This window comes from Perognathus longimembris, chromosome 1 (genome assembly GCF_023159225.1).
Source record: "Perognathus longimembris pacificus isolate PPM17 chromosome 1, ASM2315922v1, whole genome shotgun sequence".
Classification (NCBI taxonomy): domain Eukaryota; kingdom Metazoa; phylum Chordata; class Mammalia; order Rodentia; family Heteromyidae; genus Perognathus; species Perognathus longimembris.
The window spans coordinates 24919468-24941629 of record NC_063161.1 but is presented as its reverse complement, the minus strand read 5'-3'; the positions used below and the strand labels follow the sequence as shown (position 1 = coordinate 24941629).

At 37.5% G+C, this 22162-nt stretch overlaps 1 non-coding gene across 1 annotated transcript; it reads left to right on the top strand.

The window, feature by feature from the left end:
* Nucleotides 1-13269: 13269 nt before the first annotated feature.
* Nucleotides 13270-13376, top strand: LOC125341169. The gene has a single exon (XR_007208900.1). It is a non-coding gene; the product is annotated as a U6 spliceosomal RNA (small nuclear RNA).
* The last annotated feature ends 8786 nt before the right edge of the window (nt 13377-22162 follow it).

Sequence of the window (22162 nt, the reverse complement as noted above, 5' to 3'; positions counted from 1 at the left end):
ACTTAATGACAAGTTGCTGTCAAATTAAATAAAACACATAACTGAAAATAAGAGATATATTTATGCCAAAATATCTTTGAAGTTTAAAATATGCATCATTTCCTTTTTTCATATTTAAAATTGTTAATTTATGTGAAAAGATAGAAGCTCAAAATTATGTTTGTTTGCCTGGGGCTTTGAATGTTAACTATGTGATTGGGAATAATCACGCAACAAAATGCATGCTCCCTGGATCTTAAATGTGTTTGAATTTGTGTCCCTCGTAGTTTGGGATAAAATATAGGACATAAACCAGCTTTGCACAGACAAAGCATTTACACAAGGCTGCTTCTTCAGCAGTCACTTGCTTGAATAAATATCCCAAATGAATTTACCATACAAAGCAAAATATTGCATTTGCTAAAATAAATACATGTTCAAATGTGCACAGCTACAGAGGGCATCCGCTCTTAGAGAAATAAATAGGCCTCAGTATGCAATGAATGTGAGCTATTGAAAGAAGCATATAAAACAGTTTTACAGAACATGATAAAATGAATACTGCACCATTTGAAGCTGATTGACAGGTAATGAACTATAAAATCTATATTGAAATGAAAGTGACACAGCAACAGAATAGCACCAGGGTCTTATTGCTACAGTTTTAGAGTTGAGAAATGGGGACATTTTCTAAACCAGCAGCTCATAAAAATTAAACAAATTAAAAATTAGTGAAAGATCTGTGCACTATGATTAAATTAGCTGATCCCTGAGAAAACGAAGCACAGTGCAGTTTAAGTCTGAAGTAGTGAATAATTCATACTCATCAAAGACTGAATGCCTGCTTAAAATGAGATGTTCCTTGCATATACATATATTTGTGTATGTGTCCTTATGTTTCTAGATAATTCCTTCCTTCCAGAGGATTTAGGAACATATGAAAAATCATGCTGCATGTAGGGTACCTGAAGCCCTTCTATTTACTTTGTAGTTTAACAGGATAAATATTGAAGATTCAACTAGTAACACTGGTTTTAATTCTGAATGTGATCAATATTAAATTTAATTTTTCTCTCTCAGAGGAAAGATATCTTTGTTGCTTACTTAGCCTCACTAGATTTTCCTTCACGTAATGGACCTGATGGTGGGAAGAAAGAAAATAAAATTGGAGAAATAATACAGCTAGCAAAAACAAAATCTGTATTAAACTCTACCCTCAAAACTTCTATGATAAATAAAGAAATTAAAACTCATTTTAAAGCAAAGAAAGAGTTTGTGTGAAAGCACAGGAGCATAAAATTGCATGAATGTTTATACAGATCCCTCATATAATCTAGCTATCACTTATAGCCAGCTTATTATTTGAAGGCATGCTGGAATGCATATTTCTTTTATCTCCAAGTTCATATCTTGAAACTCCATCACTAATGCGATGGTGTTATGAAGTAGAGTCCTTGGGAATTTATTAAATTATGACTGTGACACATTCATGAAAGGGATTAGTGCTCCTGTGAGGAGAAGAAGAAGACAAAGCTTTGCTACTCACCATATAAGAGCACAACTGAAAGTTTTTATCTATGTAATAGACAGTAAGCCCTCCCCAGAGGTCGAATTTGTTGCTGCCTGGATATAGATTTACAAGCTTCTGGGACTACTAGAGCTGAATTTGTGTGGTTTGTAAACTTTCTAGTTTGTGATATTTTGTTACATTCCAGTTAAATCTAACCGGATATAGCTCTTGTAATTTTACAAATTTTAAAAGCTTCGATTCATATTCTAATAACGTGATTATATTTAACCAGTTCACTGATGAGAAAAGCAAAAGAATATAACTATTCAACAAAAATTGTCTCAAATATTAAGTGTCCACAGTGAGATTCAAAACACATAGCCTTACTCCCAAACATGTTTTTGTAGCCATTATACAACCAAGATTGTGCTTCTGTGTTCTAATTGTATTTATCTGAGTGATTTAGATGAATGCATATTTCGTGAATTCAGTTTAATGTAAAAATTTGGTCAAATACCTAAATGAATACTTACATAACAATGAATGTTAATCATTTATAATGAAGAGAGATTAATGCTAGAAAAATGACCAGTGGCCAATTTAAATTAGATTATTGAGGGAAAGGGAGGAGGTAATTGTCAATCATTATGCAGAATTGGAAAGTAACATATCTTGATTAAAACTAAACAGATTTTTATCTCATACTTACCTTTTAATAACTCAAACCTTAACATTTTGTTCATAGAGTATATTTTTGTGCTGTTCATCTCTTGTAACTTAAGAGGCCCATTTGCAGTTTGAAAAAGAAATTCTGATGTTTCTAAACACCTATCTTTAAATTTGCTTAAATAGTACTTATAATCCTCTAACATTGTGCACATGCTTGAATGCAGGTGAATTTAAAGGAAGAAGCTGTGGTCTTTTTTAATTTTAATTTTTAGACTACAGGATCTATTCGTTGGAGTACAAAGCAAAATTTGTCTTCTAAACTCTCACAAGAACTATCAAGATGGCAAGGATTAGAGGAAAGCTGTACAGTTTGGGAAACTAGATTGGGTTATTCATTGGGAGAGAGGCTACCAGGTTTGAAAAATAGCAACAATCAATTACTTCTTGTGGGAATGTTGACACTCCATGTTACCTGCTCTTTCACATCAGCCATCTGGGGATTTTATCACTATGTATGCTACTGAAATAGCATATGAAATAAAGAAAACTTGATATACATAAAATTTTTACAGTTATCAATTCTGGCTTGACTATTATGGCCTTTACTGGATTATTTTGAACCCTTGAAACCTAATTATTTTCTAATGCTCAGATAATTTGATATGAACCTAGTAAAAAATAATGAACATTTGATTTCCTATGGCAATGTAACAAACCACTAAAATTTCAGTTTATTAAAACAAGAACCTAAAGTGGGGCTGCTGGGTCATAGGGGAGCTCTATGTTTAGTCTTCTGAGGAATCTCCATACTGCTTTCCAGAGTGGCTGAACCAGTTTACATTCCCACCAACAATGAATAAGTAGTGTTCCCTTTTGGCCATATCCCCTCCAGCATTTGTTATTGTTAGTTTTCTTGATAAAGGACATTGTTACTGGGGTGAGGTGGAATCTCAATGTTGTTTTGATATTCAATTCTGTTATGGCCAGTGATGTAGAGCACTTTTTCATATGTCTCTTGGCCATTCTCACTTCCTCATCAAAGAAGTCTCTTCTTAAGTCTTTAGCCCACTTGTTGAGGGGGCTGTTGGTTCTTTGCGGTTTTGTTTTAGAGGAATTTAATTTTTTTGTTCTGCATATATTTTACCTATGAGGCCTTTGTCCATTGTATGGCCAGTAAAGATCTTTTCCCAATCTGTGGGCTTTCTGTTTATCTTGCGAGATATGTCCTTTGCCCTGCAGAAGCTCTGCAGTTTGATTCAGTCCCATGTGTCCATCCTTTCTTTGATTTGTAGCACTTCTGGGTCTTTCTTAAGGAAGTTTCATCCTGTGCCAAAGAGCCCAAGTGTTTCTCCTACTCCTTCTTTTAGTGTCTTCAGGGTATCTGTTTTAATTTCAAGGTCTTTGATCCATTTGGAATTGATTTTGGTGCAGGCTGATATATAGGACACCAAAGCCACCAGCACAACAATGTTCATCACAGTACAATTTGTCATAGCTAAAATATGGAACCAACCCAGATGCCCCTCAGTAGACAAATGGATCAGGAAAATATGGTACATATATACAATGGAATTTTATTTCTCTATCAGAAAGAATGACATTACCCCATTCGTAAGGAAATGGAAGGACTTGGAAAAAGTTATAGTAAGTGAAGTGAGCCAGACCCAAAGAAACATGGGCTCTATGGTCTTCCTCATAGGGAATAATTAGCCCAGGTTTAGGCTAGTCACAGCAGTGGATCAAAAGAGCCAAATACCCACGCCCTTATGAACGCGTAAGATGATGCTAAGTGAAATGAACTCCATGTTATGGAAACGACTGTTATAACAACATGCCACGTAAAACCGTAGCTTCTTTTGTTGATGATCCTCTTGTATCTCCTTCCTGTGGTTGTACTTGCACTATCACTGTATCTCATATGAGTACACTGGATACTCTATATACTGGTGTTAGAACTAGGGAAGTGAAAGGGAATATCCAAATCGAGAGACAAAGGGTAAAAAGACAAACAACTCCAAAAGCAATACTTGTAAAATCATTTGGTGTAAACCAATTGAACAACTCATCGGGGGAGAGGGAAAGGGGAAGGGGAGGAGAGGGGAATGAGGAAGGAGGTAACAAACAGTACAAGAAATGTACCCAAAACCTAACGTATGAACCTATAACCTCTCTGTACATCACTTTGACAATAAATAAGAAAAAAATTAAAGTAAAACAAGAACCACTTATTTTGCCATTCATTCAGGGTGAATAAAAACGTTTTGGGATTGAAAAGAGTTGATCTTTGCTTAAAGAAACATCAACATCTGGCCATGACTCCAAGACTTGAACTAAAAGCATTTGAAAGCCCACTCCTCTTAATGGCATGTGGTTAATATGGATTTCGACCTGAAATATAAAACTGGGCCCAAACTGAAATAGCTGCACTTAAATTCTCATGACTACTCAATTTCCAAACAACAATGTTAATTCAGATTCAAGGACATAATTTTCTAAAGAAATATAAGTACAGTTTTATACCCTACATTTAGACATCACAGAATATTCTTTTTTCCATAATCCCAAGCCTACTGAAATGATGGGGAAAGAACAAGGACCCCTTTTTATTGAAAGAAATGTCACTTTTATTGTTTTAGGAAAGATTTATTGCAAATATTTAAAAACTGCAATCGCCTACAGATTTATAACCTGTAGGAATCTGGCCAAACTTGAATGGATCAATGTGTTTGAAAATATGTTGCTATATTTTAATTTTAGTAATCATCATGCATTTCACATTAGTTTTTGATAATCAGGTGAGGAAGACAGATTATCTTCTGCAGGACAGAAAATACATAAAGTATGGCAGAAAGAAGTGATTTAAGCAGAGATGGATCAAAGGAGGTGCAAAAAGTCAGAGACTTTTAACACAGGAGATAAACCTTTACATCAGTTTGGAGATGTAGTTAGACTAGTATTTAGGAGTTACTTGCTTAGGAACAAGGGAGGGAATTACTGCAATAAAGATCACAACACATTTGAGGAACTCTAGCAGTTTAGGTCTGTATGAATAAAAGAGTTTCTATGAGATAACTAAAAATTAGATTACAAAGTAAGATGGATGTCAAACAATTAAAAGTCCTCATAGGATTTAAATAGCTTTCTTGGTAATTTCATAACAGTGTAGTGTTCCCTTTTGCCAGTTCCCTGTGAGAGGGCCAATTGTATAATTAAAGGTTTAATAAATCAAGTATGATGTTGATAGACAAGGAGTTGCTCCTCATAAATTACTTAACATACCACTGGCACTCTTCTGAATTATGGGACAACAGATAGATGTGTAATGTGTATATGTATAGTATGTTAGTGAACTATTATATTTCCATATAATGTATATTGAGAGACAGAGAGAGGGAGAGAGAAGAGAGAGAGAGAGAGAGAGAGAGAGAGAGAGAGAGAGAGAGAGAGAGAGAGAGAGAAACACCCAGGCTTTCTGGCAGAGATGCTAGAAGGATCACAGGATTTATTTGTCCTTAAAATATAATTTTGCCAGTTGGAAAGAAATAAGCTTTATTCTAGGAAGTAGGTTTTAGAATGCAAAGTCTTTAACTTTTCTAAAATTATATGATTAAAATCTCAGTGAGAATGTTTGTCAGTATATGTCTGATGATTCAACTAAAGTAATTTCCCAATTGGAAATTATTCCAGGAGTATTCGTGTTATGACCTGGCTCTTCTATATAGGCCTACATTAGAGTAATCACTACTCTGTTTGTTTTGGCTTCATTATACTTAAAAAAAGATGCATTATAATTCCCACTTTCCAGGAGTGGTGAAAATATTTCATGCAATGATGCCATAAAATGCCTAACACAGTACCTGGCATCCAGGAGGCATTTAATTAATGGTAGCTATTATTATCATTGCTGTACAAATCCTCCACTCCATTACTCTTGCATATGCCCAACCTGGGGAAAGTGAAGTCTACGCAACCATAAATAGAGGTACATTTGTCTAGTCTTGTCAGAAAAGGTTTAATGGAATTCTAGGCAAAGACAGAAGACAAGTGTGCTCCAAACTTCATTTTTAATGTTTCATCTGTGCCCCCTCTAAGGAGCTCATTAGCCAAACTGCCTCCTTGGTTGCTGTAGGCATCACACTAAGATTATTTTTCAGGTTTCCACTTCAGCTTCTCCTTTGCTCTTTTATTCCATGGATTAGAAAGGGATTTTTCACTGCTCTTAAATAATTTTACAATGGCCATCTCTCTGTTCTCACACAGAAATGAATTGGCCTTATCTTGCACAGCCAGTTAATGCTTCCACCCATGTCCTTAAGTTTACTTTATTTATTAGTGAAAAAATACTATACCTGGAAAAAGATAATGGAAATCAAATGTGTATGCTATGTAGCTTTCCAACAGAGCATTCCTTTTAAAAGGAAATAATCAAATGAATGCATTAGATTTTAAGCACCAATCTACCTATATAAAGAATATGTAATTAGAAATTTAAATAGAGGGCCATGTATCATTAAGTCATCAGGGACATATCTATTAGAAAACAATATTATTGCCCAAATGTTAATTGTCTAAAATCACTTTTAAATACTTAAATGCTACAATGTGTATGCCAGTTTGCTTGAGCAAGGCAATATAGAAAAAGCATCTGACAAATGAGGTTATGCTTATGGAAACATAGGTTTATTAAGTGTATTTGGTATTTTAAAATGTAGCAAGCAGATGATATATATGTGTCAAAGAACCATTTAGTTTCAAGAAAATGTTTTTAAAAAAGAAACGAACTGACAATCATCCAATGGTTATATCATACTGGGTGACATAGCAAAATAGGCTCTGTCGTTGGGTTACATAGTAGGTAGCAATGCGCAGAGTACATATTCATCTTGACATATCAATCTCTTCAGGCTGCTATGCTTTAACTCCAAAGACCAGGAGGCTGCCGCAGTCAGAGGTGCTAGCACAGCTGGTTTCCACTGAGGCATCTAGTCCTGGCTTATAGGTAGATTCTTTGCTGTTCTTACTTGGCTCTTTCTAATCACATACATTCTCACTATTATTCCCTACTTTAATAAGGACACACTTGCTTTTGGAGTAGTTGCTTTATGACTTTTATTACTATGACTTCCCTAACCTTAGCCATTTCCTTAAAGATGTGTTGTCTAAGTGTAGAGGTATTGAGAGTTACAGCTACTTTAATGGGGGAAGAGAGGTCACACTCTCTAACTCAAGTGATGTCCTCTGTCACCAAGAAAACAATAAATACCTTTAACTTTTATTATTTTACAAAATGGACATCAAAGGAAATGCTCTCTGAAGAAGCATGCACATGAACAAAATAAATATATATATATTAAAACATGAAAATTAGCCATATTTAGAATTCTTCCTTGATTTGTGGAAAATAAGAATTCATATTTAATTCTGAAAGAACACATTTTCTTTTTCACTGGTCCTTAAATAATAACAAATAGTACATTGATTATTAAGCGTGTAAAGCTCTAGAACACAGATCTGTCCAGACATATCAACAGACTGAGGGATTGCTATTTAGTATTCCTATTCGCATAGTATCTAAGGAGTTTCTTGGGGTAAAAGACAGACTAAGGATTTAAGTCATAAGACATAAGGTTAATCAGTAAAAAAGGAGTTCATATTTTTATAGTGGAAAGTATTAAGACATGCCTATCAAAGCTACCTATAAAACTAGCCACCAGGAATTTATGTTTATAGCAGATGATGTATTTAACAAAAACTCTGAAAATGCTAAGAAAAAAGCCCCACCAATATCCAATATTCAAGTATTACAAACCATAGGAAAGCAGACATTTCCTTATTTTTTAACATTTGACTATATTGTCTTAACTTTATAAAGACTCCAAAAAATCTTTGACGGGGTGACGGTACCCAACAGGTAGCAGAAATTACTTACCCAGAGGTAATAGAGGAAGCTGATAAGCTTTTTTTTCTATTGTCAAACTGATGTACAGAGAGGTTATAGTTTCATACGTTAGGCATTGGATACATTTCTTGTACTGTTTGCTGCCTCCTCCCTCATTCTCCCTCCCCCTCCCCTTTTCCTCTCCTCCCATTAGTTGTTCAGTTGGTTTACACCAAACAGTTTTGCAAGCATTGCTTTTGTAGTCATTTGTCTTTTCATCCTGTGTCTCTCGATTTTGGTATTCCCTTTCACTTTACTAGTTCTAATAACAGTGTACACAGTTTCCAATTTACTCAGATAAGATACAGTGATAGTTCAGGTACAACCACAGGAAAGGGGATACAAGAGGATCATCAACAATAGAAGCTACGGATTCACATGGCATGTTGAAAGTAATTGCAACAGTGATATAACAGTTGTTTCCATAACATGGAGTTCATTTCACTTAGCATCATCTTATGTGTTCATAAGGGCATAGTTATTGGGCTCTTGTGATCCTCTGCTGTGACTAGTCTAAACCTGTGCTAATTATTCCCTATGAGGGAGACCATAGAGTCCACATTTCTTTGGGTCTGGCTCACTTCACTTAGTATAATTTTTTCCAAGTCCTTCCATTTCCTTACAAATGGTGCAATGTCATTCTTTCTGACAGAGGCATAAAATTCGATTATGTATATGTACCACATTTTCCTAATCCACTCATCTACTGAGGGTTATCTGGGTTGTTCCATATTTTATCTATGACAAATTGTGCTGTGTTCTTGTTTGTTGTCTTTGGGTAGATACCCAAAAGTGGGGCTGCTGGGTCATAGGGGAGCTCTATGTTCAGCCTTCTGAGGAACCTCCAAACCGCTTTCCAGAGTGGCTGAACCAGTTTACATTCCCACCAACAATGAAGTAGGGTTCCCATTTGGCCACATTCCCTCCAACATTTATTATTGTTAGTTTTCTTGATTATGGACATTCTTACTGGGGTGAGGTGGAATCTCAATGTTGTTTTGATTTGCATTTCTTTTATGGCCAGTGATGTAGAGCACTTTTTTCATATGTCTCTTGGCCATTCTCTTTTCCTCATCAGAGAAGCCTATTTTTAAGTCTTTAGCCCACTTGTTGAGGGGGCTATTGGTTTCTTGCGGTTTTGTTTTGGAGGAATGTGATTTTTTTTTTTAGTTCTCCATATATTTTAGATATGAGGCCTTTGTCCTTTGAAGAATGTGATGGTGGATGCAATACCAGTGTATGAAAATTCTTCTTAGCACAAGGGCTAGCATTATTTCCGAAACTCTGACATTAGCAGATCTGATCTCAAACAGAGAAAGAAGAATAAAAGCACAGACTTTTATGGTAAATGACTTGAGACATCTGCAGTTGTCATAACCCAATGTCACAGTGTGCTTGAGCCACTTCTGATATACTGCTGATTGACACCATACTTTTTAATGTGCCCTATTGCAGTATCAAAGTGTACCATTTTTATATAAACAACGAGGTTTGTAAGATAAAATAGCATCTTAGGAAGGTTAAAATATAACAAGTTAATTGTAATCAGAGCCCTGTTATTCATCCTGTATTATACTTAAAGTATCAAAAGATATGCCTTCATCTCAGCCATGTAACTGGCTGATTAGTAAGTTCTAGCATCGATAATTAAACAGAAAAGTCTATGGTCACATGATTATCTACAATGTATAAGAAGTATGCTATTTCTTCAAATAGTAACTTTCTTTTGAGTTCAGTTCTCTATTTTTATCTACTCAGAAAGACATTAAATTTTTCTGGGGGATGAGGGTGTGAAAATAATTAGAGTCAATCTAATTCATTATGAAAGAGAAGTCCTTGTCATCTTTATATGGATTAGCACTGGGAACGTTAGTTATAAAATTACCTTGACTCCAGAGAAAAGTAGGGAGGATTTCAGACATTTCTGATAAAACAGGAATAAGAAAAGAAAAGTTCCTTCATTATTTTATATAAGTGACAGGAGTCAAGGGTCCAGACTGATTTTGAATCTGGGAGTAACTTCCTAGTATATTAGCCTGCAGGATTAACCGTGAATGGTACATGGCATTTGGGAATTCTCTCTATTTCAAATGAGGTTTCACTCAAATCAGAGTTGCACAAGAGTTCGTCCAGGATCACAAGGCATTTGATATTACTATAAATAACAGAGAGATTCAATAGCAAGCCTTAGGTTAATTTCTCAGTCTCGAGACTATTGCTATTTGGATCATGGAAGTTCTTTTTTTTTGAGGACTCTTCTCAACATCATAGATTTTAAGCAGCATCCTTGATCTCTGCACATACTGCAATAATGCATTGCTTTCTCCCACTGAAATAACCCTGGTTAATGGTACCATTCCCTAGGGAAGCAGAGACTGAGGAGGAGAAATTTTCCTCAGAATGTGAACCATTGGCTTAAATAAAATAATGTTGTGAATTTCTTAAAACACAACTTCATTTACTTGAGCTGATGGAAGCAAAATTTAGAGATCCTCACACACAACCTTACTGTGTAGACACAGCCTCACTGTCTGGGCTTAAAGCCAGAATTAGAATTAAGTATCTCCCAATTCCCTAAGACAATCAGGAAACACATTTTTTCTACCTTCCTTCTCTCTAGCCTGACACCATTTCTTTTGGACAATTAAACTACCGTACTTTAGGTTCCTTGGAGGAAAGCTGCTGTGTAAATGCAAAGTAATAACTGAGAGTGGTTGGGAAAGTAAAATAGAAGAAACTATACTAAAAAGCTAACTATTTAAATTGAGAAATTCATGTTCTTGAATGAATATTCATGGATGTATTTTCTTACTAATATACTGAAGTAATATCAGACTCCTGCTAGCAAATGAATTTGAAGGCAAAAAAAGGAATCTATTTTTGAAGCTGGAAACATAATCTTATGATGATCTAAATCAGTAACAGTGCTTCTAATGTAGAAGACAAATGCAATAATAATTTGAGTATGATAAATGCTGATGGTGTGGAGAGATGCATGTTTATTAATTTAATTTGCTTTAATATAATTTTTTCCCTAAGGGTCCCAGTAGTAGACAGCAAATTCATAATACAGTGAAATGGATGGTCTTACTATTACTTTTATTACAGGTAGCATAAGTCTGAGTATATTTCAGTACCCTAATAGATATTCAGTTGCTAATATTTTTGCTGCCCAGTGGGAATGTGAACATGTGGGGACAAAATGCATATTGTTGAAGGAAAACTTCTCTAAAATTCAAGGAAAAGGAGAAATAATGTCCCTTTGGGGAAAAAATCCCTTTGATTAGCTGCTAAAGTATCCTCTTGATTTTTACTTTGAAAATTCTGAGATCATGAAATATTCTATAAATTCGTGAAATTAACTAAGGCAGAACCAAGGAAATGGAAAAACCTCCCATGCTCCTGGATTGGGAGGATTAACAGCGTGAAAATGGCAATATTACCAAACCCTATCTACAAATTCAATGCAATACCCATCAATATCCAAACATCATTTTTCAATGAAATAGAGGAAGCAATTCAGAAATTCATGTGGAACAATAAAAAACCCGGAATAGCAAAAACAATCCTAATTAGAAAGAACAGTATAAGAGGACTATCAATACCAAACTTTAAGTTGTACTACAAAGCTATAGTAATAAAACAGCTTGGTAATGGCACAAGAACAGGCCTGAGGACCAATGGAACAGAACTGAAGACCCAGAAATGAAACTACAGACCCATGACTACCTAATCTTTGACAAAAATATAGGTTGGAACAAAGACAGCCTGTTCAACAAATGGTGCTGGCAAAACTGGATCAAAACCTGTGACAAACTAAAACTAGACCCCTAAATATCACCCTGCACCAAAATCAACTCCAAATGGATCAAAGACCTGTAAATAAAATCAGACACCCTGAAAACTCTTCATGAAGAAATAGGAGAAACTCAAGGACTCCTTTGGAAGAAGCTTCCTCAACAAAGGCCCAGAAATCCAACAAATCAAAGAAAGGCTGGACAAGTAGGACTGTACCAAACTGCAGAGCTTCTTCAGGGCAAAGGATATAGCTTCCAAGATAAATAGAAAGTCCAAGATTGGTAAAAGTTCTTCACCAGCCATACAACGGACAAAGGCGTGATATCTAAAATATACACAGAATTAAAAAAGTTAAATTCCTCCAAAACAAACTATCAAAGAACCAACAGCACTCTCAACAAATGGCCTAGAGACCTAAAAAGAGACTTCTCTGAAGAGGAAACGAGAATGGCCAAGAGTCACATGAAAAAGTGCTCTACATCACTGACCATAAAAGAAATGCAAATCAAAACAACACTGAGATTTCACCTCATCCCAGTAAGAATGTCTATTATCAGGAAATCTAATAATGACAAATGCTGGAGAGGATGTGGCCCAAAGGGAACTCTACTACATTGTTGGTGAGACTGCAAACTTGTTCAACCCCTCTGAAAAGCAATGTGGAGATTCCTAAGAAGGCTAAACATAGAGCTTCCCTACGACCCAGCAGCCCCACTTTTGGGCATCTACCCAAAAGACTACAAGCAAAACCACACCAAAGCCATCAGCACAACTATGTTCATCGTAGCACAACTTGTCATCGCTAAAACATGGAACCAACCTAGATGCCCCTGAGTAGACAACTAGATCAGGAAAATGTGGTACATATATACAATGGAATTCAATGCCTTCATCAGAAGGAATGACACTGCCCCATTTGTAAAGAAATGGAAGGACTTGGAAAAAAGTCATACCAAGTGCAGTGACCCAGACCCAAAGAAATATAAACCTTATGGTGTCCCAAATAGGAAATAGCTAGTACAGAAATAGGCTAATCATGGTAGAAGGACATTTTCTTAGTCTATTTATTCATGCCAATCTTTCAACTTTGAAAACTCCAGACCATCTTTAAAATCTTCCCATCCATCCTTCCAGTGTGCTCCTCTACATTTTACTTCCTCTAATTTTTCTTCTTTCAGTAAATCCAGTCTCTGAGTAATTTGTTCTTACCTCTTCTCATAGGAAGTTTATCAGTTCATGTATGAGCTTCCCTGAAAACTTCTGCTCTTTAAGGGAAAGATGCCTTCTTGCATATACTGAAATAGACATAATTATAAACAAATGCAGACACAAAGGTCATATTAATGTTAGTTGAATGAGTAAAAGCAACAGGACTGTGCTCACTTCAACAGCAAATATACTAAAATTGGAATGATACATAGAAGGTTAGCATGAACACTGTGAAAGGATGGCATGCAAATTTGTGAAGTGTTCCATATTTTTTTTTAATTTGGAAGCACAATAGTTTAATTATAAAAATGAAAGCATTTTAATAACAAGTACATTCACTTAAATTCCTTCATTGGAATTATTCATCAAATAATTAATATCTAATAATAGCAAAGATTATATATTATGCATGCATATGTCGGTATGCATGTATGTGTATGTGTATTCATTGTCACAGTCATGTGGAAGATTGTTGGGGTTCTAGACCCCCTCTCCCCATTTCTCCCGGGGAGATGCCCAAATCCCAAACTATGAAAGAACACTAGGCTTTACCCCTCCCGCCTGCGGAAGGAACAAAGCATGTTCTTATGGACTACGCTAAGCTGAGGAGAAAGTTGTCAAAACCTCCCCCCGCCCCCCCTCCCACCTCACGTGTCCCGAGCTGATGCAGGAAAGAAGTTTCTGGAAGCCGGTCTGGGTGTTGCACCAGTCTCAGAAAGCTTTAGTCCGGGGGTGGGGGGGGGTGGGGGGGGTGTTTATAACGGTAATGGCGGGCAGGAAGAGGAGGGACTAATTGAATATTAACGATTGGTTGCATGGGCTGTCCCTCAAGTGATGTCATGGAACTTCCTCTATGGGCGGAGACCACAGCCCTCCCAAGAGCAGGGTCTCTGGGGGCTCTGCCGCCATGATGGCACACACGTATTCACCCCCCAGGGGCAGGGACTTCTCTTCCAGTTGAAGCCGGAAGGAGGCAAACGGGCTAAAGCCAACTGTCTTCTTAAAAGCACAGCCATCCCAGACAGAAGATTATGATCAATGAACCTTTTCCTCAAAGTTTGCACACTTGTACTTTATTATTATTATTGTTATTATTATTTTTGTTGTTGTTGTCAGTCCTGGGGCGTGGACTCAAGGCCTGAGCACTGTCCCAGGCTTCTTTTTGCTCAAGGCTAGCACTCTACCACTTGAGCCACAGCGCCACTCCTGGCTTTTTTCTATATATGTGGTGCTGAGGAATTGAACCCAGGACTTCATGTTTACAAGGCGAGCAATTTACCACTAGGCCATGTTCCTAGCCCTACTTTATTTTTTAATTCATCTTTATTCCATTTAATCTTTAAGTCTTAATATGAAATTCTCAACACTTTTTTAATATTTATGAATAGCAATAATTCATATGCACAAATATATACTTAATATGTGTATTAAACATGTAAATTATTTTTTTTCAAATTTTTATTATCAAACTGATTTACAGAGAGGTTACAGTTTCATACATAAGGCATTGGATACTTTTTTTTTTTTTTGCCAGTCCTGGGCCTTGGACTCAGGGCCTGAGCACTGTCCCTGGCTTCCTTTAGCTCAAGGCTAGCACACTGCCACTTGAGCCACAGCGCCACTTCCGGCCGTTTTCTATATATGTAGTGCTGGGGAATCGAACCCAGGGCTTCATGTATACCAGGCAAGCATTTTTGCCACTAGGCCATAACCCCAGCCCCTGGATACATTTCTTGTACTCTTTGTTACATTGTCCCTCATTCCCCTCTCCTTCCTCCCCTTTTCCCTTTCCCCCCATGAGGTATTCAGTTCACTTACACCAAACAGTTTTGCAAGTATTACTTTTGTAGTTGTTTGTCTTGTTTTACTCTGTGTCTCTCGATTTTGGTATTCTTTTTCAATTTCCTAGTTCGAATACCAGTATAGACGGTTTCCAATATACTCAGATAAGATTACAGAGATAGTGTAGATAAAACCACAGGAAGGTGATACAAGAACATCATCAATAGTAGAAGCTACAGATACACATTGGACGTTGAAAGTAGTTACAACTGTGATATAACAATCATTTCCATAACATGAAGTACATTTCACTTAGCATCATCTTATGTGTTCATAAGGGTATAGCTATTGGGCTCTTGTCATGCTCTGCTATGACTTGCCTAAACCTGTACTAATTATTCATAATAAGGAAGACCATAGAGTCCATGTTTCTTTGGGTCTGGCTCACTTCACTTTGTATAATTTTTTCCAAGTCCTTCCATTTCTTACAAATGGGGCAATGTCATTCTTTCTGATAGAGGCATAAAATTCCATTGTGTATATGTACCACATTTTCCTGATCCATTTGTTTACTGAGGGGCATCTGGGTTGGTTCCAGATTCTAGCTATGACAAATTGTGCTGCGATGAACATTGTTGTGCTGGTGGCATTACTGTGATTTTGTTTGTGGTCCTCTGGATAGATTCCCAAAAGTGAGGCTGCTGGGTCATAGGGGAGTTCTATATTTAGCCTTCTGAGGGATCTCCATACTGCCTGCCAGAGTGGCTGAACCAGTTGACATTCCCACCAACAACGAAGAAGTAGGTTTCCCTTTTGGCCACATCCCCTCCAACAATTGTTATTGTTAGTTTTCTTGATATATGACATTCTTACTGGGGTGCGATGGAATCTCAATGTTGTTTTGATTTGTATTTCTTTTTTTTTTTTTGGCCAGTCCTGGGCTTGTACTCAGGGCCTGAGCACTGTCCCTGGCTTCTTCCCGGTCAAGGCTAGCACTCTGCCACTTGAGCCACAGCGTCGCTTCTGGCCATTTTCTGTATATGTGGTGCTGGGGAATCGAACCTAGCGCCTCGTGTATCCGAGGCAGGCACTCTTGCCACTAGGCTATATCCCCAGCCCGATTTGTATTTCTTTTATGGCCAGTGATGTAGATCACTTTTTCATATGACTCTTGGCCATTCTTATTTCCTCATCAAAAAAGTCTCTTTGTAAGTCTTTACCCACTTGATGAGGGGGCTATTGGTTTCTTGCGGTTTTGTTTTGGAAGAAGGTATTTTAGTTCTGCATATATTTTAGAGATGAGGCCTTTGTCCGTTGAATGGCCAGTAAAGATCTTCTCCCACTCTGTGGGCTTTCTCTTTATCTTGTGAGCTATGTCCTTTGCCGTGCAGAAGCTCTGCAGTTTGATGCAGTCCCATTTGTCCAACCTTTCTTTGATTTGTAGCCTTTCTGGGTCATTGTTAAGGAAGTTCCATCCTGTGCCAAGGAGCCCAAGTGATTCTCCTACTCCTTCCTTTAGTGTTTTCAGGGTGTCTGTTTGGATTTCGAGGTCTTTAATCCATTTGGAATTGATTTTGGTGCAGGATGATATATAAGGATCTAGTTTTAGTTTGTTTCATGTGTTCAGCCAGTTTTGCCAGCACCATTTGTTAAAGAGGCTATCTTTCTTCCAAACTATAGTTTTAGCTCCTTTATCAAAGATTAAGTAGGCGTAGTTCTGTGGGTTCATTTCTGGGTCTTCAATTCTGTTCCATTGGTCTTCAGTCCTGCTCCAGTGCCAATACCAAGCTGTTTTTATTACTATAGCTTTATAATACAGCTTGAAGTTGGGTATTGTAATTCCTCCAGCACTGTTCTTTCTGCTTAGGAGTGTTTTTGCTATTCTAGGTCTTTTATTGTTCCATATGAATTTCTGGATTGCTTCCTCTATTTCATTAAAAAATGGTGTTGGGATATTAATGGGTATTGCATTGAATTTGTAGATAGCCTTTGGCAATATTGCCATTTTGATTATATTAATCCTCCTAATCCAGAAGCATGGGAGGTTTTTCCATTTCCTTAGTTCTGACATAATTTCATTTTTCAAGCTTTTAAAGTTCTCCTCAAAGAGGTCTTTCACTTCTTTGGTTAAGGTTATTCCTAGGTATTTAATGTTTTTTGGTGCTATTGCAAAAGGAGTTGCTTTTCTGATTTCGCCCTTGGTCTTCGGGTCGTTAGCATAGAGAAAGTCCGTTGATTTTTGAGGGTTTATTTTACATTGTATTGTGGGGGGGTGATGATTTTGGTTTAGTTTCAGTGACGTGGAAATGTGGAGAAGAGTAGAATCAGTAGAAAGAACAAGGTTAAAATGATAGTCAATGGAGAGTTAGCAGAAAAGAGTGGAGATGTTATTCATAGGAAAGCAATTTTTAAAGAAAGAGAATGCAAAGAGAGAAATAAAGCAAAAATACTGGAAGACAGATGCACAAAACAGAGAAAATTTATTAAAAGAAATAAAAAATAAAAAGGAAAAAAACAGAAAAACGAACAACCAAAAAAAAACAAAAAAAAAAAACCTTGATAAAACAAACAGGTAAAAATGGAAAACCAAAAAACCAAGGATGTTTCAGAAGTGAAAAAATTAAGAAAAAATTTTAAAATAGTTTAAAAAATGTTTGAAAAGAAAAAATAAAATTTAAATTTAAAAAAAAAAAGGAATCCTCCTTGTTTGGGTGGTCTTTCCCCAGTCTCTGGTTTCCTTGTGATGGTCTGCAGTCTATTTTCCTAATTGGCTGGTTTGACTTGCTTTCAGTTTGCAGGGGGTGGATCTATTTTGACCCTTCTCCCCTGTTGGTGCAATCCTGGGTCTCTGTGGTTCGCACAGCTTGCAGGTAGACCTTGGGCATCCTCTGTAGATGGGGACTTGAGCAGTCTTGGGAACCATGGCTCCTCTGTCTGCTGTGGGGCCATGGCCTTTAATGCCTGGCTTTGAATAGGCTGTGGACTCAGCAGGGCAGGGCACCTCTGGCCTGGTTTACCAGCTGTGAGTTGCTTGCCTGGGGGAGGTTACTCCCTCCTAGGCGGGTCAGCTGCCTGGCAGAGCTGGCTATGGAATGCAGCTCTGTTTGGGCTGGGAATTGGGCTTCCTCTGTGATGGGACCGTTTATCTGTCTCAGGAACTGTTTGTTCTCCCCATCTGGTGTTTCCCGTGCTGCTGCTGCTGGTAGCTGCTCGCCCCTTTTGCTTTAAATTTAGAAATTCCGGCAGGCAGGGCGGGTCACCTCTGGATTAGCTGCGGCCCAGGACAAGCCTCCTGCCTGGGCAGGGGGCGTTCTCCTGGGTGGAGCTGGCTCTCACTGGTTTGTCCCTCTTGCCCTTTTCAAAGATGGCTCCTTTGTCCTCTCTTTCCCCAGGCCCACTTTAGTTCCAGTCTGGTCTGACCCTATGCCAGTGGCAAAGATAGCGCTTTGCTCTGGCAGTGGGGGAAGGGCTACCTTCCAGAAGCTTCTCTGTGGGCACAAGTGAGAATATCTTTTGTGGGGTACTCATGCTTTCTCTGCTCTTTCAGCCCATCCGTGCTCAGCTGCCATCTGGAGGATTTCTTCCGGGTCTACGCTGTGTGCTTTAGCCACTCAGAGTGTGGGTCATTGTGCTGGGTGCTGTGCCAGCGCTGACACTGGCGTGGCAGCGGAATGCCACCGAGAGCTCAAATCTGTGTTTTCAGATGAGCGAAGTTGATTTTTCCTTCCTGGGCAGAATCCCTGTACTGTTAGAACTTACTCTGGCTGTTTTTCTAGGAGTAAAAGTTTCTATGGGGTAAGAAAACTGCGATGTCGGAGAGAGCTCAGCTAGGGCTCTGCTGCTCCTCTGCTGCCGTCCCGGAATTTCTGTTCCATATTTTTATTGTATATATATTTATTGGGACTAGAAGGGGAAGGGGAACATCAAAATGGAAAGGCAAAGGATAAAAGATGAACCAATGCAACAGCAATACTTAGAAAACAATACACTCTAAACCAACTGTACAACTCATGGGCTAGGAGAGAAGTATAATTTTTTCCAAGTCCTTTCATTTCCTTACAAATGGGGCAATGTCATTCTTTCTGATAGAGGTATAAAATTCCATTTTGTATATGTACCACATTTTCCTGATCCATTCCTCTACTGAGGGGCATCTGGGCTGGTTCCATATTTTAGAAATGACAAATTGTGCTCTGATGAACATTGTTTTGCTGGTGGCTTTAGTGTGTTCTTGTTTCTGATCTTTTGGGTAGATGCCCAAAAGTGGGGCTGCTGGGTCATAGGGGAGCTCTATGTTTTAGCCTTCTGAGGAATAAATCTCCATACTGCTTTCCAGAGTGGGTGAACCAGTTTATATTTCCACCAACCATGAAGTAGGGTTCCCTTTTGGCCACATCCCCTCCAGAATTAATTATTGTTAGTTTTCCTGATAATGGACATTCTTACTGGGGTGAGGTGGAATCTCAATGTTGCTTTGATTTCCATTTCTTTTATGGCCAGTGATGCAGAGCACTTTTTCATGTGTCTCTTGGACATTCTCATTTCCTCATCGAAGAAGTCTCTTTTTAAGTCTTTAGCCCACTTGTTGAGGGGGCTGTTAGTTCTTTGCGGTTTTATTTTGGAAGAATGTAATTTTTTTTTTCTGCCCTGGACACTGTATATACTGGTATTAGAACTAGGGAAGGGAAAGGGAATATCAAAATTGAGAGACAAAGGATAAAAAGACAAACTACTCCAAAAGCAATACTTTTACAAAACCATTTGGTGTAAACCAACTGAACAACTCATGGGGGGAGAGAGAAAGGGGGAGGGGAAGGGGGGAAATGAGGGAGGAGGTAACAAATTGTACAAGAAATGTACCCACTGCCTTACATATGAAAATGTAACCCCTCTGTACATCACTTTGACAATAAACAATAAATAAGTAATTATTAAAAAAAACAAGCCAATGCATCAGTACGTAGCAGCTGTTATAACATGCAATTATTGTATGGGTTTTTTTTAGTTCTTTTCTATACTTTCTACCCCTTACCTAAACCTGGTTTTAAAGGAAAACACAGATATTATCTGTCTCTTACTTCATTAGTATTTCTGATTTTGAATATGCAATGTATGAAAAATGAATTGCAAAACGGAGCATGTAGCTTCATCTTGATGAGACTGTGTCATGAGGAACTCCTTTCCCATGGGAAACTCTGTGGTGAAACCCCCAAATTTCATTACAGAGAATCTTTGGGTGATGCATTAGAAGCCTGATGGGACACTAGGCATTCTGCAAGAGAATTATAAATACACCAATAGAAAGACTTTGACTGAGGATTAGTTATGGTTTTCTCCATGTGTTCCTTACAAAATTGCGCTGTCACCGGGAATACATGGTTATTTCAGGACACTTGACAGAGAGAGGCAGGAGGATGTGTTTAGGTTAAAGAAAAACAGCGCATGTTGCTGGAGTAGTGGAGCATATTCAAAAAACAGAAGGAGTTGATGGGGCGGGGGTCTGAAAATGATAATGAAAAAGATGGTAAGTTCTGGAAAGAAGGGTTGAGAATTATTAGATAAACACAAGTTTTGCATTGGGGAAAGATGATGTTTCAGTGCAATGCAGTGTGACCTTCCCTGCAGGGTATGCTGTGTTTATTGTAAGGGCCCCATTTCTTAAGCAGGACCTAGGTGGTTTGCATTATCTTGCACAGCTTTCTCTCCAATTCTTCACTATCCTGTCCTGGATTTCTTCCGTGGAACCTTCAATCAGCTATTAAATATCAGGATCATTGATCATGCTGTATACTTTGAGTATTTTCCTCATCTTCCTTTTCGCATTTTCTTTATTTTTATTTTTCTAGTCCTGGGGCTTGGACTCAGGGCCTGAGCACTGTCCCTGGCTTCTCTTTCTTTTTGCTCAAGGCTAGCACTCTACCACTTGAGCCATAGAGACACTTCTGGCTTTTTTCAGATATGTGGTGCTGAGGAACCAAACCCAGGTCTTCATGTATGCGAGGCAAGCACACTAGGTCATATTACCAGCCCCTCTTTTTGCACTTTCTAATAAAATATTCTTGCCTTGCATGAAACCCTCAACATAGTGTTAGATTATAAATATTTTTGTTGAATGAATGAATGAATGAATACCATGGTCAGAAGAGGAAGAATGGATTATAGACTAACTCACAGGTATTCTCATGGGGGAAATAACTACTGAAGTTCCTATCAGATACTTTAAAAAAATTTCTTATGGTGATCAGATTTGTAATTTTCCAGAAAAACAAGAAAATTCAGCAATAGCAAAGTGGAGAAGTCAGTACATAATAAACAAACATTTAATTAAAACTCACTGATAAGACAGTAAAGCATTAAAAATTCTGAGCATACCAGTGAAGCTTCCCAAGTTGTTCTTTGCTAAGACTTAGTTTTGAAATGAAAGAAGAAATATTTAAGCAATGTAGGAAGAATCTTTCATCCAGTAAAGGAGTTCATTCATTTGTGACGTATTCTGTTTCAAAAACTGATCATGATAAAAATGATCCTTCATTTCTCAGTGGATTTTTGTTTAGACTCTGTCATTGTAAAGCAACTGGGCCTAACCATATATATTACACTAAAAGAATAAGTAGATCAGGCTACCCAGTATGTTTCCATTGGTTGCTTCCATATAGAGCATGTTTCAAAGAAGATAATCTTTTCCCAACTATCATTCCTGGGAAGGCATAAGAGATCATAAATCAACTGCTAATCTTCGACTTTAGACATATTATCTTAAGTCAGCCTAAATCAAATGAGGAATAATCCTATAACCATTCTAATGTAGGTGATGTTTATTTATTAAAATATTTCCAAATAATATTCCCCTATATACATTCTTTTTATATTTTGGGAGTTCAAATAAAGTATTAATTAAACTTAAATTTAAAGGAGACAGGAAATAGGTAGGAAACAAAATATATATCATATTGGGATACTTCTCTATGCTTACTTTTTATCTATCTAATAATCAATTTTTAATTTGTTGAAGATGTATAACTACTGATGAAAAGAGATCTATTAGTATTACACAGAACAACTATGAAGAGGGTTTGTTCAGAATTTCCAGAATCAGACTTTCTTACAATACAGACATTTAAAACTGTTGTCTCAGATGAATTTTCAAAACACTGAGTTTGAAGAACCACTGAGAAAAGATACAACTGACACAGAGGAGCAAAACTATCAAAACCTATTCTGCCTAATGACAGTGTACAAAAATGCCTCTGTGTGTGTGTGTGTGTGTGTGTGTGTGT